The following is a 26,772-nucleotide window of genomic DNA, read 5'->3' as shown; positions in this document are numbered from 1 at the left end:
GACTGCACACATTTATTTTCACTTTGAGGGGATTTGTTAGTAACCACGCTGTTTGAGAGGAAGCTGTTGTAGGTGGTTCTGATGGCGGACAAATGTGTAGGCAAGGATGAAACAAGGTGAGGGGTAGCCAGACAATTTGCAAATGATTTTGAGCCACAAATCGTCAGTGGTATCTGGTTAATCTGTACGAATGAAAGGATGCATTTTTGAAGGGTAAAACAATGTGTATGCTTTCCCTTACTTACTCCCCTCTCCCTTTTTAGAAAGGTAGTAAGTACAAGAATTTCTCTGACAGTACCTAGAAAAAAAAATCTTTTATTTAACATGACCCACCGACTCTTCTCTCTTCTTCCTAAATTTTAACCATTTTAACATTTTCCTATGCTACAGCCCTGTGTCCCACCTGTGAAAACCACCCCGATGTACATAATGGTTTTCAGTGGTCAATTAGTAGCATCAAAGTTACTGCAGAGATGAGCAGACTAAAGAAAAAAGAATGAAAAGAATTGAGGACAGTCTAAGAGACCTCTGGGACAAAATTAAATGCACCAACATTCGAATTATAGGGATCCCAGAAGAAGAAGAGAAAAAGAAAGGGACTGAGAAAATATTTGAAGAGATTATAGTTGAAAACTTCCCTAATATGAGAAAGGAAATAGCTAATCAAGTCCAGGAAGCACAGAGAGTCCCATACAGGATAAACCCAAGGAGAAACATGCCAAGACACATATTAATCAAACTATCAAAAATTAAATACAAAGAACAAAATACTAAAAGCAGCAAGGGAGAAACAACAAATAAAACACAAGGGAATCCCCATAAGGTTAACAGCTGATCTTTCAGCAGAAACTCTGCAAGCCAGAAGGGAGTGGCAGGACATATTTAAAGTGATGAAGGAGAAAAACCTACAACCAAGATTACTCTACCCAGCAAGGATCTCATTCAGATTTGATGGAGAAATTAAAACCTTTACAGACAAGCAAAAGCTGAGAGAATTCAGTACCATCAAACCAGCTTTACAACAAATGCTAAAGGAACTTCTCTAGGCAGGAAATACAAGAGAAGGAAAAGACCTACAATAACAAACCCAAAACAATTAAGAAAATGGTAATAGGAACATACATATTGATAATTACCTTAAATGTAAATGGATTAAATGCTCCAACCAAAAGACATAGACTGGCTGAGTGGATACAAAAACAAGACCCATATATATGCTGTCTACAGGAGACCCACTTCAGACCTAGGGACACATACAGACTGAAAGTGAGGGGATGGAAAAAGATATTCCATGCAAATGGAAATCAAAAGAAAGCTGGAGTAGCAATTCTCATATCAGAAAGAATAGACTTTAAAATAAAGACTATTACAAGAGACAAAGAAGGACGCTACATAACGATCAAAGGATCAATCCAAGAAGAAGATATAACAATTGTAAATATTTATTCACTCAACATAGGAACACCTCAATACATAAGGCAAATACTAACAGCCAAAAAAGGGGAAATCGACAATAACACAATCATAGTAGGGGACTTTAACACCCCATTTTCACCAATGGACAGATCATCCAAAATGAAAATAAATAAGGAAACACAAGCTTTAAATGATACATTAAATAAGATGGACTTAATTGATATTTATAGGACATTCCAACCAAAAACAACAGACTACACATTCTTCTCAAATGCTCATGGAACATTCTCCAGGATAGATGATATCTTGGGTCACAAATCAAGCCTTGGTAAATTTAAGAAAATTGAAATCGTATCAAGTATCTTTTCCGACCACAACGCTATGAGAGTAGATATCAATTACAGGAAAAAAATCTGTAAAAAATACAAACACATGAAGGCTACACAATACACTACTTAATAACCAACAGATCACTGAAGAAATCAAAGAGGAAATCAAAAAATACCTAGAAACAAATGACAATGAAAACACGACGACCCAAAACCTATGGGATGCAGCAAAAGCAGTTCTAAGAGGGAATTTTGTAGCAAAACAATCCTACCTTAAGAAACAAGAAACATCTCTAATAAACAACCTAACCTTACACCTAAAGCAATTAGAGAAAGAAGAACAAAAAACCCCCAAAGTTAGCGGAAGGAAGGAAATCATAAAGATCAGATCAGAAATAAATGAAAAAGAAATGAAGGAAACAATAGCCAAGATCAGTAAAACTAAAAGCTGGTTCTTTGAGAAGATAAACAAAATTGCCAAACCATTAGCCAAACTCATCAAGAAAAAAAGGGAGAAGACTCAAATCAATAGAATTAGAAATGAAAAAGGAGAAGTAACAACTGACACTGCAGAAATACAAAGGATCATGATAGATTGCTACAAGCAACTCTATGCCAATAAAATGGACAACCTGGAAGAAATGGACAAATTCTTAGAAATGCACAACCTTCTGAGACTGAACCAGGAAGAAAGAGAAAATATGAACAGACCAATCACAAGCACTGAAATTGAAACTGTGATCAAAAATCTTCCAACAAACAAAAGCCCAGGACCAGATGGCTTCACAGGCGAATTCTATCAAACATTTACAGAAGAGCTAACACCTACCCTTCTCAAACTCTTCCAAAACATAGCAGAGGGAGGATCACTCCCAAACTCATTCTACGAGGCTACCATCACGCTGATACCAAAACCAGACAAAGAGGACACAAAGAAAGAAAACTACAGGCCAATATCACTGATGAACATACATGCAAAAATCCTCAACAAAATACTAGCAAACAGAATCCAACAGCACATTAAAAGGATCATACACCATGATCAAGTGGGGAATCCTAGGAATGCAAGGATTCTTCAGTATACGCAAGTCAATCAATGTGATACACCATATTAACAAATTGAAGGAGAAAAACCATATGATCATCTCAATAGATGCAGAAAAAGCTTTTGACAAAATTCAACACCCATTTATGATAAAAACCCTCCAGAAAGTAGGCATAGAGGGAACTTTCCTCAACATAATAAAGGCCATATATGACAAACCCACAGACAACATCGTCCTCAATGGTGAAAAACTGAAACTATTTCCACTAAGATCAGGAACAGGACAAGGTTGCCCACTCTCACTACTATTACTCAACATAGTTTTGGAAGTTTTAGCCACAGCAATCAGAGAAGAAAAAGAAATAAAAGGAATTCAAATCAGAAAAGAAGAAGTAAAGCTGTCACTGTTTGCAGATGACATGATACTATACATAGAGAATCCTAAAGATGCTACCAGAAAACTACTAGAGCTAATCAATGAATTTGGTAAAGTAGCAGGATACAAAATTAATGGACAGAAATCCCTAGCACTCCTATACACTAATGATGAAAAAACTGAAAGTGAAATTAAGAAAACCCTCCCATTTACCACTGCAACAAAAAGAATAAAATATCTAGGAATAAAGCTACCTAAGGAGACAAAAGACCTGTATGCAGAAAATTATAGGACACTGATGAAAGAAATTAAAGATGATACAAACAGATGGAGAGATATACCATGTTCTCGGATTGGAAGAATCAACATTGTGAAAATGACTCTACTACCCAAAGCAATCTACAGATTCAATGCAATCCCTATCAAACTACCACTGGCATTTTTCACAGAACTAGAACAAAAAATTTCACAATTTGTATGGAGACACAAAATACCCCGAAGAGCCAAAGCAATCTTGAGAACGAAAAATGGAGCTGGAGGAATCAGGCTCCCGGACTTCAGACTATATTACAAAGCTACAGTAATGAAGACAGTTTGGTACTGGCACAAAAACAGAAATATAGATCAATGGAACAGGATAGAAAGCCCAGAGATAAACCCACGCACATATGGTCACCTTATCTTCGATAAAGGAGGCAAGAATATACAATGGAGAAAAGACAGCCTCTTCAATAAGTGGTGCTGGGAAAATTAGACAGGTACATGTAAAAGAATGAAATTAGAACACTCCCTGACACCATACACAAAAATAAACTCAAAATGGATTAAAGACCTAAGTGTAAGGCCAGACACTATCAAACTCTTAGAGGAAAACATAGGCAGAACACTCTATGACATAACTCACAGCAAGATCCTTTTTGACCCAGCCCCTAGAGAAATGGAAATAAAAACACAAACAAATGGTACCTAATGAAACTTAAAAGCTTTTGCACAGCAAAGGAAACCATAAACAAGACCAAAAGACAACCCTCAGAATGGGAGAAAATATTTGCAAATGAAGCAACTGACAAAGGATTAATCTCCAAGATTTACAAGCAGCTCATGCAGCTCAATAACAAAAAACCAAACAACCCAATCCAAAAATGGGCAGAAGACCTAAATAGACATTTCTCCAAAGAAGATATACAGATGGCCAACAGACACATGAAAGAATGCTCAACATCATTAATCATTAGAGAAATGCAAATCAAAACTACAGTGAGGTATCATCTCACACCGGTCAGAATGGCCATCATCAAAATATCTAGAAACAATAAATGCTGGAGAGGGTGTGGAGAAAAGGGAACCCTCTTGCACTGTTGGTGGGAATGTAAATTGATACAGCCACTATGGAGAACAGTGTGGAGGTTCCTTAAAAAACTAAAAATAGAACTACCATATGACCCAGCAATCCCACTACTGGGCATATACCCTGAGAAAACCATAATTCAAAAAGAGTCATGTACCAAAATGTTCATTGCAGCTCTATTTACAATAGCCAGGACATGGAAGCAACCTAAGTGTCCATCATCGGATGAATGGATAAAGAAGATGTGGCACATATATACAATAGAATATTACTCAGCCATAAAAAGAAATGAAATGGAGGTATTTGTAATGAGGTGGATGGAGTTAGAGTCTGTCATACAGAGTGAAGTAAGTCAGAAAGAGAAAAACAAATACAGTATGCTAACACATATATATGGAATTTAAGGAGAAAAAAAAAAAAGTCATGAAGAACCTAGTGGCAAGATGGGAATAAAGACACAGACCTACTAGAGAATGGACTTGAGGATATGGGGAGGGGGAGGGGTGAGATGTGACAGAGTGAGAGAGTGTCATGGACATATATACACTACCAAATGTAAAATAGATAGCTAGTGGGAAGCAGCCGCATAGCACAGGGAGATCAGCTCGGTGCTTTGTGACCACCTAGAGGGGTGGGATAGGGAGGGTGGGAGGGAGGGAGATGCAAGAGGGAAGAGATATGGGGACATATGTATATGTATAACTGATTCACTTTGTTATAAAGCAGAAACTAACACACCATTGTAAAGCAATTATACTCCAATAAAGATGTTTAAAAAAAAAAAAAAAGATGTGGCACATATATACAATGGAATATTACTCAGCCATAAAAAGAAACAAAATTGAGTTATTTGGAGTGAGGTGGATGGACCTAGAGCATGTCATACAGAGTGAAGTAAGTCAGAAAGAGAAAAACAAATACAGTATGCTAACACATATATATGGAATCTAAGGAAACAAAAAAAAAAAGGTCATGAAGAACCTAGGGGCAAGACAGGAATAAAGACACAGACCTACTGAAGAAAGGACTTGAGGATATGGGGAGGGGGAAGGGGAAGCTGGGACGAAGTGAGAGAGTGGCATGGACATATATACATTACCAAACGTAAAATAGATAGCTAGTGGGAAGCAGTCGCATAGCACAGGGAGATCAGCTCAGTGCTTTGTGACCACCTAGAGGGGTGGGATAGGGAGGGTGGGAGGGAGGGAGACGCAAGAGGGAAGATATATGGGAACATATGTATATGTATAACTGATTCACTTTGTTATAAAGCAGAAACTAGCACACCATTGTAAAGCAATTATACTCCAATAAAGATGTTAAAAAAAAAAAAAGTTACTGCAGAGGTTTTCCTTTTAGCGATCTTGGTTTCCTATACATACCGCTTTTGGCAATAGTTTTCAAGTAATGTGTATCTTAATTATTATAGTCCATGTTAATTATGAAGATAGTTGGAGTGAATTACACCACAGTGAGAGCATGGGTGCATTAAAGTGTTTTTCCCACATTAAGAATCATATTGAATTTTCAATCATATATCCACAATACATCATCTCCATTGTTTGGCATTCTAGAGTTTGCAGAGCACATTCGCATACATGGTGCCATTTTAATTTCGATGGTAATAATCTGATGTTGGCAATTATCCCTACTTTATAGAAATACTAAAAAGCTTAACAGACAGAACTCAGCCCCTGAGAAGCATTGTGGCATGAGGATCCAGAACTCACACTGGAACCACATGTACCCATATTTGGATCTCAAAATCTCCTGTGGCCCAGGACAATTTAGTGAATATCTCCAAGTTTCAGTGGTAGCAAATCCTGCCTCTAAGACTCTTGTGCATTCAAATAAGGTAATAATAGGAAGATCCTTGGTGTTGGAGGCGCCTATTTCTTTTCCCTTCTCAACTAACTCCAGGTCTCATGCTTTTCTATTATACAATGATACCTTTCCTTTCCTCTTTTTTTGATGTCTTTATGATCAGTGAGACACTTTCTGAGATATTTGTATATGATTAGGAGAATAAAACCTTTAACCATGGAACACAGCCAGGAGGAATAACAGAGATAAGAGAAAAAAATATTATGCTCCAAACTTGAACTAACCAGCCCAATCAACACTATTATTAATGGAATAAAATTGGGATTAGACATAAATTTTTTTTTAAATAATGTGAGTTTTTTTTGTTTTCTTTTTAAATTATTATTTATTTATTTATTATTTATGGCTGTGTTGGGTCTTCATTTCTGCGCGAGGGCCTTGTCCAGCCGTGGCAAGCGGGGGCCACTCTTCATCACGGCGCGCGGGCCTCTCACCATCGTGGCCCCTCCTGCTGCGGAGCACAGGCTCCAGACGCGCAGGCTCAGCAGCTGTGGCTCACGGGCCCAGTTGCTCTGCGGCACGTGGGATCTTCCCAGACCAGGGCTCGAATCCGCATCCCCCGCATCGGCAGGCAGACTCTCAACCCTAGACAGAAATTTTTAATGTATATCTATCTCCCAAACTTAATACGGTCATTTTCCTTTTATTTTTTTAAAGGTCTTTAATCCATCACCATAAATAACCAAAGTTAATTTTCTTTTTTCTGTTTTATAGTGATTTAAATTCATATTTAGTAAAAAGTAGGCCATTCATAACCAAAATGCTGAAGTCTAATAAACTTCTTCTGCAATGATTTTTATTTTATTTGTTGCTGCAGTAATATGCAATCTAACGACGAAGCCAAAAAAGAAAAAACAATGCATTTGGTGCAGCTGATCCATTCAAAGTCTGTTCAAGGTAGAATGATGGCCTGAAGGCAAAATCCTCAGTACTTGGAGTATCCTTTTGGTTCATCAGGATTCAACCTTTGTGAACTAAAATCTGATGACTTTAATAGTTCATTTTTCAGTCAAGGAGAAGGCACTGCATCCCTGCTAATAGGAATCCATTTGTTATAGTGTGTCTCTCTTTGAATACAACCAAGGGTGGATGACCACATAATTTCATTACTCTGCAGCAGACCATAAGTTCTACTCACAAACTGTAGGCAGAAAGATTTCCTCCTCATTAGGAAACGGATGCTTCTGCCCGCTCTTCATGTTTCCTTCCATACAGAGGGTGCTACGTTAGTGCAACTCTCCTAGGCTCTCTTCTCTGCTTCACTCCTTCCTTTCAAGGAAGTAGGAATAATTCAGTCCTATTAGTCTTGAAGGGCAAATTTGGAAAGCATAGTCCAGGCTTACTCCTTCCATTTTTTCTTCAAGAAATGACGGTCTCCAGAAGCCTGTAATCTGGTAACCCAAGGCACCAGGTACACAGGATACTGTTTCATAGCTCTGAAAAGCATGTGATGCATCTTGATAGAATTACCAAAAGCTGGCAATGAGATTGCAACTTTAACCATGAGATTGCAACTTTTTGACCAAAGTTTACATTGATCTTTATGGCTATAATAGAGTTAATATCTAACTTTTGAAGGGATAGAAATACTCAATATTTAATATATCTTCTTATATATTTCATTCATTGAATAAAGCCTACTACTCCAACTCCAAAATGACAGAAAAGAAACCACTAATTAAACCATATTTAATTTTTAAAGCATATTCACAATCTAATCTAGTTGCCCATGTCAAATATAATTTTATATATTTGACAATTTATATTTATGTTTTATATAAATACATACATTTATATAATTTATATTATATAATTAGATTTGAGATGATATATAGAGAAATATACATATATGTAAAGAGAAAGAGATAAAAATTTGGTCTTTTAAATTTGAATTTCCACAACTCATGAAGAGGGATACTTTTTTCCTATTCTAACTGCCCAGGTAATCGTTAGTATAGGATGAGAGAATTTAAAAATCAACTATAAGAAATGTGGTTTATCAGTCATCATTTAGAAATTTTTGAAAATACATATTAGGATAAACTTCCAAATAAATATTTACAAATCAAAGGAATTGAGCCACTTGAGAAACCATTTCACCCTCCTCATGCCTAATGATACCCCAAATATCCCAGGCACGTGGGTATTAAGAAGTACATTAAGTCCAGGAAATGAGGTGATGAAAGAACAGGCCAGAAATGTTCTCTTGTGTTCTTCACGGGTGGCAGGTGGTTATTTCCCTTCCTAGCCCTGGAATGTCGTCCTAAATCCAGGTTGTCTGGGAAGCCGCTGCAAAACTGCCTCAGCCTTAGGCCCCTAGGCTCTGTCCAGCCTGCTCTCTTCCAGATCAAGTAAGCTCTGCGCACTTGTTTAACTTTTCCTCACAACCTCACTTTCCCTAACCTTTCAGGATCTTTTAGGACATGTGTGATACTTCATTTACCTTTCCTCAATGTCCCTTCAGAATTCCAATTCAATGCTCCATTTAATTTGACAGCCTTTCCTCCATTTATGCCAAAAATGTGCAACTTCACATCAGCCAGAAAGAAGGAAAATCAAGGTCTCTCCCTTACTTTGGGAATATGTACAGTTATGAGGTATATCGTGTTAATAAAGAACACAATAGGGCTTCCCCGGTGGCGCAGTGGTTGGGAATCTGCCTGCCAGTGCAGGGGACACGGGTTCGAGCCCTGGTCTGGGAGGATCCCACGTGCCGCGGAGCAACTGGGCCCGTGAGCCACAATTACTGAGCCTGCGCGTCTGGAGCCTGTGCTCCGCAACAAGAGAGGCCGCGATGATGAGAGGCCCGCGCACCGCGATGAAGAGTGGTCCCCACTTACTGCAACTAGAGAAAGCCCTCGCACAGAAACGAAGACCCAACACAGCCATAAAAAAAAAAAAAAAAGAGAACACAATAAACGGGCGATTAGCATATATCTGAACACATTGCAAAGAAATTAAGGAAAATGTCATTAATTCAGACCTTATTTTGTCAGAAACTTTGGTTGGTTTATATCCTAACATAAATTTACCTTTATGCTATTTACATATACACTTTAAAGCTTATTGACAGGTTCAGTAGGAATGTTTACATCAAAGTAATTGAGGAAATTAGGTGCTTTACGTATCATTAAGAGACTACAAAGATTTGTCTACTTTTACTTGGTGCATGTTTTAAGTGATTGTAGTCCATGCGTTGTATAATGCCTGCTATATGGCCTTCCTAAATATATTTGTATAGTTAGGTTATATTTTCTATGAAAATTATTTCAGAATAAAAAGGTAGTCATTACAAAATATTTGCTATAAAATGGGGCCTGAGGATTGATCCAGTTGAGGCCAACTGCCCTACAGGGCTAGACCCCAAGACCTCTCAGCCTTCATTTCCCACCAGTCTTCTGGCTCAGCCCAGACCTTCTGCTTTCCTTGCTGCTTCTCAGACACATCATGTCTGTTTCTGCCTCAGGACATTGGCACTTGTTATGCCATTGCCTAGAACACTTTTCCCAAGTTATCCACCTGGTTCATCCCCTTCATTTGGGTCTCTGCACAAAGGTTACCTTATCGGAAAGGCTATCAATGACCTTCTTATAAAACAGTTCTATCAACTCACACACTTTGACAATCCGCAAACCATATCCCCTTACTCTTCCTGTTATGAGCAGAATGTTTGAATCCCCTCAAATTTACACATTGAAGCACTAACCCCCAGTGTGGCTGTATTTGGAGATGGGGCCTCTAAGGCCCCATCATAAGGGGCCTTATGACCACAAATGAGGTCATAAGTGTGGGGACTGGATCTGACAGGAGTAGTGTCCCTATAAGAAGAGATAGCAGAGAGCCCCCTCTCTTTCTGTGCAGGCGCAGAAGAAAGGCCATGTAAACACACAGTGATATGGTGACCACCTACAAGCCAAAAGAGGAATGAAACCATCCTTGCTAGCACTTTGATCTTGGACATCTCTGCCTTCAGAACGGTGAGAAATAAATCTCTGTTCTTTAAGCCACCAGTCTGTGGCATTTTATTATGGCAGCCTGAACAGACAAATACACCATCCTACATTCATGAAGGTAAATGAAGGCAATGAAGAAAAATGTGTCTTCAAATATGCTAATAAAATATACCTTCATTACACTTATCATGACCTATCACTGCGTTTCTGCCTTTGGTGTGTCTCCCATCTAGAAAGGAAAGAACGTTAAGAACAAGGCCTTTGTCTTGCTCATCACTGAATCCACAATAGTGTAGGTATTTGTTGGACATATGAACGTTAAGGAATGAATTTTAAAGTAATATTAATTCTATTGTCTGTGATTTTATTATGTCTTCCTCTAGTTTGTCTGAAATGGCAAAATCTTTCCAAAACAAAAGTCAGAAAAAAATGCATTCTACGTCTTTTCTGCCTTGTAGTGATGAGACACAGCAAGAATATGAAACCTACTTCTCTGGTGTCCAAAATAGAGCATGCCATCACCACCTGTGATATTAAAGTGAGGAAGAAACAAGGAAAAAAAGAGCAAAAGGAAAGCATGGACATTTCATAAGCAAACAGGGAAGCCATTGCAATCTAAATTTATGTTGATAATGTATACTATGCTAGATAGCATGAGAAATAAGAAGACAAAAATACACCATTTCTTGTTATTTTGGAGGGACGAGCAGTTACATTTGCTCTTACAGTTGTCAAATGTGTTCTTCTTGTATTATGTGGTTCCATAATGACCACTAGAAACTGGGGGCTGACAGTTCTATTGATAGACGAGCAACACACTGCAGGCTGTCATGTTTCTCATTTACATCTTAGACTCTAATCTGTTTTTCTTTCCTTCATGAAATCAATTCGGTAGCAATCAAATAACCAGCACACAAGGCCTTTTAATATCCTTTTATAAGGATAATATCCTTTTATCTCTATATAGCTCAGGAAAGGAAAGGTAATTAGAAGTGATGTACTATAGCTGGTGAAGGGAGACAAGTTAGACAAATCAGTACTTCATCATTACTCTAAGGAGGTATCACTATATCTGCTTCATTCTTGATTCAATCCTCCTCGGTGACATACTGTTGAGCCTTTTATTTGATCCCTGGAGGACACAGACTCTAAAATGGGTATCATTAGCTGGGATTTTGTTTCATTTTCTGTGAATTTAAGGCATCACCAAAATAGAGTTTGTTTTTAACTGTGGGATGATACCGTCACATGCACACAGCCCTGGATGAGTAGGCTTTGTAAGATATGAAAAGGCTCAAGGAAAATGGCTTTTCCAAATTCTCATCGATTTGAGTGTTTTGAGCTGAGCCCTGCAAGTTGAGAATTTCTTGCCTAAGTGATTTAAGGAAAAAATGATAAGAAAATGCCACAAGATCCAGGCAAATTTTATTGGTCTTTCTCTTTGAAATTTTGTTTACTACTTCATACCCATAGCTTGCATATATAAGGCAGTTATGCCAGGGTCTAAAAAACATGGAATTTAGCTTCAAAAGACCCAAGTCCAATTCCTGTTTTGCCTCTTACTAGCTACTACTAGTCATTAAAATCCCTGACCCTCGATTTCCTCATTTGTATAATGGGAATAAAAAGACCAGTCTTTGACTATAAGATGCACATTTTTTCCATGTTAGTAACTGAAATTGAGATGCATCTTACAATGTATGGTTGCTTTCAATAATCCACGTTAGTGTTTGGACCAACCTATTGCTTAGGGCCACCCTGGATTCCAGAAATAATAGAGCTGAGCCACTGCTAAGCTGAGGACATGGTCGTGATCCTGTCACCACCTCCTCAACTCATCTCCCTGGCTGTATTTACACTGTCCCTTTGTTCCAACCCCTCTCTCTGCTGAACCCAAGTTTGGAAGCCTGTAGACTGAAAACTTAGGGATTTAATGTGGGGCAAGCATAGCACAGAGCCAGGTAGATTTCCTTAATTTTTCCCTAGTTCTATTACCTGTCTGTTATGATAATGCCCCTATTACAGACACTTCAAGTCAAAAGTCACGGAGAGAATACTGGTGAACTCGTCTGGGGCTCAGGGAAAGACTCAAAGTACATTTACAATAAGACTAAAATAAAATTTCTAGGTGATTAAAAAACACTTTGTCATGGTCAAGTAGCATAATTTTTTGCTTTCATAGTGGTACATATTAAAAAGGACTTTTATAATCTATGGTATGTTAGATTCAATGAAACATAGCACCAACAGCAGGGTTAGATGAGAAAATATAGGTAAAAGTGCTTTGTAAATGGCAAAAGCCAATACAAATGAAAAATATGATAATAAGATTTGGTCAGGAATCAGCTGAAGATAAGGAAGACCACTCTAGGTATTTTAAGCGGAAAGGAATTTGTCTAGGTTCCTACAAAATCATTGGGAGAGCAGAAGAGGAGGCTCTAGACTGTGCCTTTGAGAAGGACTCTCAGAATAATACTCTTAACACCGGACAATCAAGACATTTGCTGCCTCTGCAACAGTCAGAATGCTGGGAAATCAGGAAGTCACCTCTGCAACTGGTAACTCCAGAAGTATTGTCTTAAATACAATCCAGAGATTAGGAGATTACCTCGGAATTGTTCACTCCAGAGCCAGCCACATACCAAATAAACAGATGTCTCGTATCCCATGACCTGCTTCTCCACAAATACAGAACTAATGACAAGTAACAGGGACCTGTGTTAACACACTTGCAGAAACACCCACTGATTCTGTGACCATGCTTGACAGCAAGAAACAGGAGAAGCAACAGAAAGACAACCTCAGATTCACTTCTTCCCCTTGTATTTCCTGGTAGTAAGTCTAACTAGTGAAACCTAAATCACACCTAGAACCTTGGCTGAAAATAAGTTTAAAAGGTAGTTTTTAGTTCTCCAGCATCTGAATAGAAGGAGGTGTATGAGGGTGAGGAAGGAATAAATGTAAAGGGACAATTCAGAGGATGTAGGGAGTAGCAGAAGACCATGTCTCCCTCCCACCCTTAAGATGAGAAGAGTTACCAATTTAGTCATTAAAATCCATCCCATAGCTGAGATGTAAAAAATCAAAATGACTTAAATTCCAAAAAGGCACAGCCCTTCTCAGGAGAAAAGTGATCACTGGTTGTTTTAATTCTGGCAGAGCAGTGAGAGGAGGAATCCACATCGATGGGGTAAGGAGAAACCTGCCAAATTCGAACAAACTGTCAACAGCCACATGTGAGCTAACACAACGGACAAGAATCTTGGGGAACTCCAGTCACAGAGCAAATCTACACTCACTTTCCAAAACTTACCCAGGAGCTTCACTGATGTATAGGGTGGCATATCAAAGACTGGGGATAGGAAAAGAGAGTTGGAAGAAATCCCTCTATTGCACTCCAGTCCTGCCTGCCCCTAGTTCAGCCAGAAGCCCACTACAGGCTGTTAGAGAGTCAGGAGCACTAAGAGTAATCTCTCCAAGGCACTCCAGAGCTTTACCAAGTGCATTCCAGAGGCCCTTCAAAGTCTGGAGGCAGAGCATCAGAGTGGAGAGATTTCCAAAGGAACATAAAGCTAGGTGTGGAACGATAGAGGAAAAAAGATTCCCCACTGACTTATAAGTCCTAAGAGAATACATGGAAAATTTAGAGAAATGCTCAGTCTAGAGTTTAAAGTTTATCTGTCTAGGGTAGTACATAAATGAGAGTGACAAGGTATGTTTTAAAATTTTATATACAGCATATATATAATAGAAACATTCATCATGGTAACCATCAATTGGTAGAGGTCTACATTGGATATGGATTCAGAAAACATTATTCCTAGGTGGATATTTGGTACAGGGGCTTTACAAGAGGCTTTAAACTCACTCTAGAATCAACATGGAGAAAAATAGACTCATACAGCCCAGCAACAACTTGTCAAAGCATTCTGAACACCAATCTCCACCACCAGCATCCACTCCAGTATCTGAACGTGCTATTTACTCAACAATCATCTACTGAGACGCTACTAGGTGCAAAGCAGAGTGTGAGATACTTCCGAAACATCATGCAAAAAGGAACAGAGTATTTGTTGTTCTGGCTCAAGGAAATTACTGCCTCTTAATGTACTATGATTGAGACTTCCACACTCCAGGAAAAAACAATGAAGTGAATAATAGTGTGTTCACCCAGCACTATCTAGAAAAGATTCCTCAATGATCTTTTCTCAGAGCCAAGAGGAAAATATCTCAACATGGTGCCTTCTACTGGATATCTCCTTGGGTGTTTCAAGTGGGTAAAAATAAGTCAACCATAAGTAATATGCCATGATCATTAGCACCTCTGTGCCTCTTCAAATACCATTTCTACTGCCTTTCTGGGTGAGGGCCCTCCTCTTGGTTTGCAGACAGCTGCCTTCTCACTGTTACCTAATATGGTGGAAAGAGAAATGGTATTTCTCTTCACTGCCTTCACTGCCTTATAAGGGGACTAATCCCATCCTGGGAGCACCATGCTCATGACCTCACCTTAACCTAATGACCTCCCAAAGGCCCCACCTCCAAGTACCATCACACTGGGGTTTAGGGCTTTTACATCCTAATTTGGCGGGATACGAACATTCAGTCCATAGCATATATGAAACATATTTATTAGTTGTGGGGACCAAGAAGGAGTCTAGGAAGCCAAAGAAGCTTGGGAATGTAGTAAGATCATGACTGGTGCTGTTCACAGCCACAGAAAAGCAGTTCTGGGAAGAAAATGAAAGGTTCAACCTTCTAGCTGTTGCATTTCTTCATTTCTGTGTGAAACATCCATGTGCTAATAACTTGCAGGCAGCTAGAAATAATGTTCTGAAATTCAGGTGACAGGATTATATTGGAGAGACAGTTTTGGATGACTGAGTTGGCATCACGAGCATAGATGAGAACTTTGTGCTCAAGGTTGGAACCTAAGGAACGTTTATGGGGCAAGGCAAGTAAAGTTGCCAATGAAAGGGACTGAGGAGTGATTGGAATAAGAAATAAACAGAACAAAATGGCGTCACAAAAACCACGAGAAAAAGGTGCCAAGTGCTGCAGAATAATCAAGACCAATAAAGACTGAGAAGTGTTTACTGCATTGGCTACTAGATGGTATCAAAAGAATGTCACCACCCTCCTCCCAGGGTCTAGGAAGTAGGGAAGTACAGAGAGAAAGAAGAGGCTTGTCAGAGAATTATACTATAATCGTTAAAAAGACTGATGGTTCGGAGGGTTCTGGCTTTAAATCCTGGCTCAGTCCTTTGTTTTCGACGTGACCAAATTAATTTTTCTAGATAGCAGTTTCCCATCTGTAAAATGGAAATTACACTAATTACATATGTCTATTATGAAGCATTCATAAAATGATAGATAGTAAAGTGCTTAATACATGGCAAATATTTAATAATCAATATAAATTATTGATTATTTGTGGCTTTATAAGAAGACAGGATTATACCTACTGGTGGTCACAAGATGAAGAGAAAAACATTGTGTTTTGTTTGTTTGTTTGTTTTTTGGCTGCGTTGGGTCTTCGTTGTTGTGTGCAGGCTTTCTCTAGTTGCAGTGAGCGGGGCCTACTCTTCGTTGTGGCCCACGGGTTTCTCATTGCGGTGGCTTCTCTTGTTATGAAGCACAGGCTCTAGGGCATTCAGGCTTCAGTAGTTGTGGCGTGCAGGCTCAGTAGTTGTGGTGCATGGGCTTAGTTGCTCTGCGGCATGTGGGATCTTCCCAGACCAAGGATTGAACCCGTGTCCCCTGCATTGGCAGGCGGTTTCTTAACCACTGTGCCACCAGGGAAGTCCCAAAACATTGGCTTTAATTTTGAAAATTGAGCATGTTTATAGACTACAGACGATGTTTGTAGAAATAGAGCTTGTAATTGATCAAATACAGTCCTGGAGGATGTAAAAGAATGAAATACAAGATATAGATGACAAATTAGAATTGACTTTTAAAGAATTAAGTCTACAAGTATATACATATGAGAGGGATATGGGGTGGCAGTAGAATCGAAAAGAGGAAAGGGATAATGGAAGATGAGGGAGTTCTCATCTAGTTAGTAAAATTATGGGGAAAGTCAGGTTAACACTTCCCAAGGGACCAATCTATAGGAGGTATTAAAATGTCACTGGAGAAAATTATTTTTACCTTAACTTCTCTCAAAGGGAGTCTGCAGTATCCTATATGACAGGGAGGCAAATTTGATTGCTCCTTGAGGTGGGAAAAGTGAGACAACCTTCCTTCAGCCAGCAAGGCTCATGCATAAGTGATCACAACAGAAGAGGACTAAAGTACTTTCTAAGAAGGGAGGCTCTGATGACTTGCAGAGCAGCTGCTCTGCCGAGTGGGGTGTGCAAGTCTGAGGCCATAGGGAATTGCGTGGAAAAACAGAGGGAAGCTGAGCTAGACACTAGCCCCTCCCTCTTCTTTAACCACTGTCTAAACAACACTGGTTTGGAAGCCTCCAAGTCATCAGCCTGCATGGCGTGCTCAAATCTTGACCTCCGTTAGGAATGGAAATTATCTAGTGGGGATCCAGGTGATGGGGAGTAGGTTAGGGTATTTGAAGAGAGTGGTGGAAGTGATGACAGATTCTGTGAGACATGTGAAGCCAATAGGTAGGGAAGATAGAAACCGTGCAAGAGGCTGATACAATGAGAGAAAGAGGAAAGATCAAGTGACTAGAATTCTCTAGGAGGTCATCTATACTTCCCTACCTTTTCTTTAACGTCTTCCATTTTGCCAATTCTTTCTGCTGACTTTCTTTGAAACTCTGCCTTTCTTCCTTCCCTCCTTCTCCCCTCCCTACTCTGCCTCACCTTTGGCCTTTAACTTAGCTCAACAGCCCCCTGGTAGCACTGCTTCGCTGAGCTTTGTAGGTGAACACTGGCCTACTTGATCTTATTGGCAGGATAGTATGCTTCTCATTAAGGTGGGGAAAAAGGGGATGGTATATAAATCCCAATTTCTATGACCAAAAAATGGAGTCTAAAGTATTCAGCTATGCTTCGCTTTCCACACATAACACAAATTTTCTCTTATATTTTGCTTCAGAGAACTACAGTCAGTCCCTCTTGTAAACTTTATCATAGCCCCTTCAATCCATCCAGTACAAAAGGATTCAAACAGATTGCTTTAAATATGCATATTCAAGCCAGAGTATTAACTTCAAAATAAGACATTTCCCAGGAATAATGACTGTTGTAGTTAATGACCTGTAGACAGTTTGGTCCATCAACTCCTCCCAGCTGGTTAATACTCCCTGAGGAACTGCCCGGTGTCTCTATCATTATTAACTAATTAGTCCAGCTTTCCTGGAGGTTTCTGTGTTTCTGTGACATCACACCTCCAACAGCTGTGTTTGGTTATCCACTAACCAAATACTGTTTAATTTCTGCTCCCTCTAGACCAGTATTGAATGATGTTCTAGTTTACTTCCACATAACTCCAGGAAAAAAATGGAATAAGACTACATCTTAAAATGCAACTTCCTACACAATGCAGGCTTTCTAAGATAACTATCTACTAGCTCTGGGATACTAAATAAGTTAATTAATCTCTTTTGAGCTTCATCGCCTCATATCTAAACTGAGGATAATAATAGCAGCTGCTATCATAGGAATCTCCTAGGAATTAAAAGACAAAGCAGAGAAAGCATACTGGACAGTGTATGACAAATAGTAAGTATTCAGTAAGTGGTAACTGTTGTTTATTATTTTCTTTGCTACAAAAGCAGAGGGCACATAGCATAGATATAGAAAATTTTGCACCATTTACACCTCAATCCCAATATTTTGGGCTCTTTTTAAAAACAAAAAATCTGAAAGAGATTTATACAGCACTCATGGCTTCTTAGTTCTGAGTGGGAATACAGAAGGAAAGGAAGGAAGATCAGTTTTATGGCCTCTATTACAATCATGATACTAAAAATGATGGCATTCCATTTGATTATGACCTTTAAAAACTTGCTTTTATGTATTATCCCATGTTGCTATCCAAACCACATTTGGACATAAGTAGGTAAGATATTATTACCCCATTTAACAGGAAAAGGAAAGAGAAACCAAGACTTGACTTAACATAAGCTCGGACTTCAGTGATTAATGCTCGTTCAGCACTGTCTCATGACCTTGTGCTCATTTCACTTCTATAAGTGGTCCACAAGCCACCCAGAGCTTCCCAGAAAAGCAAGCCAGTGGGAACTCTCTGAACCCCCAGCCCCATCTGCATACTAAAATGCACTGAAAGTGAAGGACAAAAAAAACAGAGTGAGGATGTACAAAACTTTATACCAAACAATTGCTCTTTTCTTCTTCATCAAAAGCCATCGAATGTGGCCACTGAAAGTGGTAAGTGACCCTCAAGAGAAATCGTGTGGTCAGGTCAGGGTTCTGATGTTCCTTCAGACACCAATGTGTGCACTCAGACCAAAGAATTAAAATTGCCTGGGGTTGAGTTTGAGGCTGCAAGCCCAGTGGGAAGGGTGGCAGCAAGGAAGCTAGCTGGCTGGGTGCCTCTGTGGCAGCTCAAGGCAGAGCTTCCACCGATGGGTCCCACCGAGGCAACCATGGCCCCAGGGTTGGAATGCAGCCTCGGGAATAACAGTGCCCTTTGGAGTTGGAGAGTTGTCATCTCTGCAGATCCTCCCCATATCCCTCTCCTGTCTGTCTTTCATGCCATCTCACTTTGCCTCCCTAAAATCAGGTAGAAGAAATAACAGCCTAGAAACTGAAAAGTAAGATTAAACATGCCTCATTGAAAGTGATCTGTTATGTGAACCATTATAAGTCAATGGTCTGAACATTTTTTTTAATTTTCAAAATCTTATTATGCCCTTTAATAGGGTTCTTTTGTGGATAAAAATGGTTCAGTGCTTTTATTTTTTTATTTTTATTTTTTCAATGCTTTTAAGTATAAGATCCTTGCTGCTTATAAATGCTAGCTGGAATCACACAAAGGTAGGAAATTATGAATGTGAAAATGTGAAAGTAATAGACTTCTGATGGAACCATGGAGCTGTATATTTTTTTAAATCCTAGGAACAAAATATACAGCTCCCTGTTACAAATAAAATCACAATTATTCTCCTTTAGGTTATCATTTCAACATTTTTAAACCAATGTATTGAAGGAAAACATATTATAAAAATTTTTTATGTGTTAATAACTTAAAATAGTGGCATTATTAGTTTCACTGAAATGTTTGAATATAGCCTTTCATTTAGAATTTACTCCATATCTAACTATCAGGTAGGGTCACAAAAGAATTATTTAATAGCAACAGACTTGATTCCCATTTCAGTTTCTACATGAAACTCCTGACAACTTGAAAGTATCAGTATAATTGAAATGGGAAAATGAGGTTTGGTCCCAATAATGGCAGGAGAATTGTGCAGCATGAAATTTCAAAAAGTGAAAAACATATATTACTGTAAATCTCTAGAAAATTGGGATCTAACTAACTTGCTCTAGAAAGAAAGGAAACCTCAGGAAGATGTGCTGCCATGAGGATTTCTGTATTGCTTATCAAAGTGACTTCACAGTTAGCCTTGCCATGCTAAACTTGCCCTTCACTGAGAAACACCAGCCCAGGAACAAGCTCATTTCTGACAAAGCTGATGCAGCTGTTTGATGTACAGAGGCGCTCATAAGGATTCCAGAAGCAGGAGTACTGTTTATGCAGTATACTGGCAGAAAGGAACATTTCATTTAGATGCTCAGATCACGTAATGAGATTTACCAAAAAGCAATGGTGGCACCAGAAACTGTCAAGATCAAAACAAAGCGATGTGGAGTTCATTTTACATCAAGGCAAGCCATCACCGCACAGCAAGAGGCCCATAAAAACAGACCAGTTATACATAGGAACCTACGAATTTCCATGATGGGTCAGTCTTACGGCCCATCAAACTCAGCCTTTTCTGTCTAATAATATGTCGATTGATAATCCATGTGAGAAAACAGTTTGCTTCTCTATAATTAAGAGTAGTATTCACTACTTGAACAGTGGCTTTATTCAACTGGCACGGGACTTGTATTTTTTGTATTTTTTTTTAATCAGAGCATAGCCAGAGAAATGATATTAGAGGAATGTGTGGTCTGGTCCACACAACACAGTCATGAAAATAAGCCACAGCTGTTCCGGATTTTGGTCCTATTCAACTGAATTGACCATCTTCCTTTGGAGCACAGCACCAACTATCTCTCTGGGGCATGAAATTTAGTACCTTTAGCCTACTTCTTTTTTTGAATTACTGAATTTTATTTTATTTATTTATTTTTTATACAGCAGGTTCTTATTAGTCATCTATTTTATACATATTAGTGTATACATGTCAATCCCAATCTCCCAGTTCATCCCACCACCACCCACCTCCCTGCCACTTTCCCCCCTTGATGTCCATACGTTTGTTCTCTACATCTGTGTCTCTTATTTCTGCCTTGCAAACTGATTCAATACCATTAGCCTGCTTTTTCAAAAAAAAAAAAAATCATTAAGCTCCAAGTTCCCTAGATAACACTATGCATTGCACAGAATTTATATTCCAGGCTTAGATGAAGAAATAGGCATTTCTTCTTGTTGAAGATTAAAGGAGTGCATCTTTTCTCTCTATGGCAATATAGCAGTCACAAGAGTTGCTTTTCCTGGCCCATATGCAGGACTGTGAGAAGATGCCAACTTGTGGGCCAACCTCTGTGAACCTAGTCCTGCTTATTCCTAATCCATGCCGGGAAGCCCCTGAAACAAAGAGATGGAAGCTTTCTAAATGGAGACTGTGTCCTGACTAGCAGAAAGCACGCTGGCAGAGTCAAAGGGCAGATGCTGCATCTTATCTGCTCTCTGCTCTCTAAAGGAGTGACTTATCATTTATGTGAGACACCGATTAACTCCCTACCCAGAAATGTAAGTGAACCAGAACTGCAAAAACATAAAGAGACACGTTGTTTAGAGGACATTTGAAGACATTAACCTTTACAAAGAGGAAAAAAAAAAAAAAAAAAGAAGAAAGGAAGAAAAGCTTTCTTCACTGTTAAAGGTCTGGAAAATTGTCAGAGGAATTTACTCTTGGCAAGTTAGTCACTTTGAAAAGAGAGTCTTTTCTCAAATTAGCCTAAATACCACCTCTCTGGGGCCATTTATACTTCATCTTTACCAGGCTAAGACCATGACTTTGATTCTGGCTGTGAAAATTTTGCTTAAAATCTAATGCAGAAGATACGAATGGGCACAACAGTATGGGATTTATACTAAAGTTTAATGCCTTGAACAAAAACTCTGGACCCACGCAGGGGGAGAAAGTCACACTTGGCCAATTATTCGAGGACTCCGTCAAAGTAATAAGAAGGAAGGCCAGAAGGATGGGAAGAATGGGAGAGAGAGCAAGTCAAAAGAGCAATATCCCCAAATCTAGAATAAATACTAGAAGAAATAAGAACAAAGTCAAAAGTAAAGATAATTTTAATTCAAAAACTTTATACCAAAGAGTTACATTCAACGATTGCCTTTATTCATCTTAGCCCCAGGCCTTTCTCACCTGAAGCTCCTTGGAGATTTAAGCCTTAGTACCTTAAGGCATCCTAGGGTATGTAATGAGAGGATGAATTTTTCTCCCAGCATTTGGAATACTGGTTACATACCACCCGTGGGAGAACCAAGAAAATAGTGACTCAAGTAATTTTCTGTTTCTGTGGTTCAAATGAAGAACTCAATCTAAATAAATAATTTTCTATAACAGTCCTCCCAAAGCACACAATCAATCCCTCTCTCTCTCTCTCTCTCTCTCACCCCTCACCTTTATTACAATCAACCTAAACCTAAATAAGCCACACTTTCTCTCAATGCCATGACTTGGAATCCCCTCTATCCCTATCCCTCCTCGCCTTTAAGGTTTCATCTCCTGGAACCTTTCCTTACCCCTCCCAGGCTGTTTTAGGTGCGTTCTTGCACCTCCCGTGGTGCCCTCTCCTTACTTCTATTTTTAGCACTCATCATTACATTGTCATGAACTGTGTAGTGTCTCTTTCTCCCCTTCCTTGAGTTCAGGAAAAGCAGCTTAGTTTTGCAATTCCCAATGACTGATTTGGTTCTCAAATAAGAGGTGTCTATAAGTGTCTACTGCCTGAGTTAAAACAATTTTATCTATACCATCAGTCTAAAAACATGTTAATGGAAGCAAAAACTATAATCTTGTTTAATATTCCAAATATTTAATTATCTTTATAATCTGTCAAAATGGCTGTCAAATTCTATTCTGCAGAATCTCGGGATTCCTTGGAAGGATTTGTGGTCTTCTACACGTATTTGATAAGTAAATATTGAATAAATGAATGACTGAACAAATGAACAAATGAATGAAATATACAGAAGGATATGTGAAAATTAGTATATTGGCTCCTAGGTATTTCAAATTCTTTTTTAAAAAAATGTGAGAGAATAAACAAATAAAACATCTTTGCTTCATATTTTTGGTAGTTTAATTGCTTTCTATTTTTTAATTACAAATTTATAATTTATAATTTTTTATAAACATTTTTATCTTATAAGACTTTAAGGTCCTTTATATCTTGGACCATGTCATGGATTATTTGATATCCCCAGAATTCTAAGCACAAGGATCCTCAGAGAACAAGTGCTTGATAAATTCATTAATAGCAGCAGTAAATTGAAATGAATATAAATTATTTTTTATAAATGATATATTGAATTGCTTTACATGTAAAGAGTATTTTGCATCTAATCTATTCTCAAATAATACTTGCTATTTTGATCATCACAACTCACACCACATCTAGAAAATACAGTAAGTTAATTATGATACGGAATTTTTAAATTATGTTTCCAATGCATTGTATTTTCTAAAATTCTCCAGTTACTTTTTTTAAATAAAGGGATAAAAATGACATAAAAAGTAATGAGAAAATAATAAGGAAGGCAAAATGGCCTATAGTGGGCAACACTTCAAATGTCAGGTTAAGGAATTTTTTCTTAATTTAATAGGAAGTGAGGGAGCTTTTTAAAAAGGCTTTTAAACAAAGTTTTGCATAAAATATATGCTTACATTCAAGAGAACCAGGAAAGTTCATAAAAGAACTACATTTCACCTAAAATCCGTAAGAATATCAGTTGGCTCTACAGAAATCATGTCACAACTTCATCGTTGGGAACACAGATCTGGAACCAGGCCATCTGAGTTCAGGTCCCAGCAAGCCATCTTACTAGCTAGGTAACCGTGGGAAGTCACATAAACTCTAGGTGCCACTGTAGTTTCCCCATCTCTAAGATGGAGGTAGAAATAAAACCTGCCTCATAGGATTATTGCGAAAATTAACTGAGATAATACATGTAAAACACCTACCAGTGACTAGCACAGAATAAATACATGTAAATGTTAGTAATTAATGTAGTTGTAGGGACTGATATCTGAAAACTATTTTTGTATCAAACAGAGGATTAAATTCAGAAGAAATGAAGATTTCATCATAGGAGTTTCACTGTTACTTTTCCCCAAATGTTCATTTCTCACTTCCTGTCCCCTGAAAGGCTGTCTCTTCTATGCGCCAGGAAAACTTGAGAGAATGAAAATTGGAACGGAAAGTTTTATTTAATGAATTCCAACCAAAAATTATTTACAAGCATTCAGAAAGAGAAGAAATACGCGAAATCGAAAACAAAAGAACAAAAATCAAAATGGAAGAGCTGCCCACAGGACTGGAAGGTTCTTCATAAAGAGAGAAATCTATCAAAGTCCACCTCCCTTCCGCTGAGCCCTCCCCGGGTGTGCTCTTGGGCCGTCATCCACACACGGAGCATCCGTCTGGAAGTGTGCACTTCACAACCCAGCACCGCGACCAGATGGCACAGCATGGGGACTTCATTCCTGAGTGCAAATGATTTTGTAAATCAGAAGACAAAACCTTCCGAGTGAACACGGTTTCCTAACAGGATTACACAAACCCGGGGATCTGACCGACAGGATAAAAAAGTCTCCAAAAAGCTGCTGCCTCAGTGTGCCCACTACATGTATGGTCTTATTCGCAGAACACACCAGAGAATCATTAGAGATGAGAGTTCTAGATTAAGAAAGAGAATGTAGCCAGGAAATGGAGAGCACATATAGAAATGGTGATGGCATAGCATCTGACCCCATGCTGCAAAGCCCTGGATGAAGGAATTCGTTCATTAAGAAAATATTTACTGAGAGATTATCATATGGCACACAGTTTATCTAGGTAGCAAGCAGAGGTAAACAGACAACCACTGCATTCATGGCACCTACATTCTAGATGAGGGGAGATACAATCCCAAGGCAAATAGGTAAATTATCATATATCATATCATATCACATGAGGAAAAATCTGAAGATTAAGGGGAAATGAAAAAAATAGTACCGCCACTTTGGAAGATAGTCTGGTGGTTTCTTACAAAACTAAACATACCCTTATCATACGATCCAGAAGTCATGCTCCTTGGTATTTACCCAAAGGAGTTGCAAACGTATATCCACACAAAAACCAGCACATGGATGTTTATAGCACCTTTATTCATAATTGAGAAAATTGGTAAGCAACCAAGATGTCGTTTAGTAAATAAATAAGTAAACCATAGTTCATCCAGACAACGGAATATTATCCAGCACTAAAAAGAAATAAGCTCTCAAGCCATGAAAAAACAGGGAGGAAATTTAATGTATATTGCTAAGTGAAAGATGATAATTTGAAAAAGCTACATACTGTATGATTCCAACTACATGACATTCTAGAAAAGGCAAAACTATGGAGACAGTAAAAAATATCAGTGGTTGCCAGGGATTGGAGGAGGAGAAGGAATGAATAGGTGGAGTGAATGAACGTGAACTATAGATTTGGGGTAATTATGACGTGCCAGTGTAGGTTCATCAATTGTAACAAATGTACCAGTCTGGTGGAGGATGTTGATAATGGGGGAGGTGAGGTATGAGTGGGGGTTAGGGGTTTATGGGAAATCTCTGTACCTTCCTCTTCATTTTGCTGTGAGCATAAAACTCCTTTTAAAAATTGTCTTTAAAAAAGATTAAGGGGCTTCCCTGGTGGCGCAGTGGTTGAGAATCTGCCTGCCAATGCAGGGGACACGGGTTCGAGCCCTGGGCAGGGAAGATCCCACATGCTGCAGAGCGACTAAGCCCGTGCGCCACAAGTACTGAGCCTGCGCTCTAGAGCCCACGAGCCACAACTACTGAGCCCGCGTGCCACAACTACTGAAGCCCACGCGCCTAGAGCCCGTGCTCCGCAACAAGAGAAGCCACTGCAATGAGAAGCCCACGCACCGCAATGAAGAGCAGCCCCCGCTCGCCACAACTAGAGAAAGCCCGTGCACAGCAGCAAAGACACAATGCAGCCAAGAATAAAAATAAATAAAATAAATAAATTTATTTTTAAAAAAAGAATCTTATTTAAAAAAAAAAAGATTAAGGGGAGCTGTAAATGTAGAAATCACCAATACATCCTCAGTCATCAGTGTATAGAGCTGAGACCACCTGGTGGGTTCATAAAGCTACAGCAAAGAGAAGGTTCCAGTAAGGAGGAAGGGAAATCAGGAGAGTGTGCATCTCAAAGCTGAGCAAAAAGTTTTTTGAGGAGGGATCATGTGTTATTCATGTCTGCGCCAAAGTGGCTGGCCAGGTACACAGTATTCCATGTTTACTGGATGACTCGATTTATTAATTTCATAAACCCAATCCAAATCATAAGCTTCTTCAAGATCCGCTTGCCCACCAAACACTAAAAGGCTTGGAATACAGTTTTAATGGTAGTTGGAACAGCTTTTGGGCATCCCAAATCTATAGCCCAAAAAGAGGGCAAAAGTTTAGACTTCTAAGGGTTTAAACATCCAAATCAGGACACCTATCAATACTATCTACTTTAGTGATCTGTTTGCTACATTCTGTCTTGACTTTTCTTGAATAGCTATAATAATCAAGCTAATTGAGTATTTACTACATACCATGCACTCTGAAATGCACTTTATAAGGATTTTTTCATTTAACCTCACTCCCCCAAACATGAGTTTGATATTACTCTTATCCACATTTTACAGATAATATGGAAATAAAGAGGACATAATTTAGATGAGATCAAAAAGCTACTAACAAATGGAACAGCAGTTCTAACCCAGGGAGTCAGGTTCCAGGAATACTACTAAAAGCACTACTTGAAAACAACCTTAGTCAAGAAGGCATAGGAAAGAAAGCATCTGAGGGAGACTAGTGCTCAAAAAGAAACAAAATATAGCCCCAATCAATCAATCAACTCCTCGAAAAGCTTTGCGCCTAAACATAATGGATCGTGTCAGTAAGTGGAGTATAGGTGAGTGTATTAGCTGTAAAATCCTCTCTACATCTTAGACTAAATGATACTGTGTAGACATTAGAAACTTGTTGA

This window comes from Balaenoptera physalus (assembly GCF_965194825.1).
Source record: "Balaenoptera physalus genome assembly, chromosome: 9".
In the NCBI taxonomy this organism is placed as follows: domain Eukaryota; kingdom Metazoa; phylum Chordata; class Mammalia; order Artiodactyla; family Balaenopteridae; genus Balaenoptera; species Balaenoptera physalus.
The sequence above is the reverse complement of the archived record's forward strand: the minus strand, read 5'-3'. Positions refer to the sequence as shown.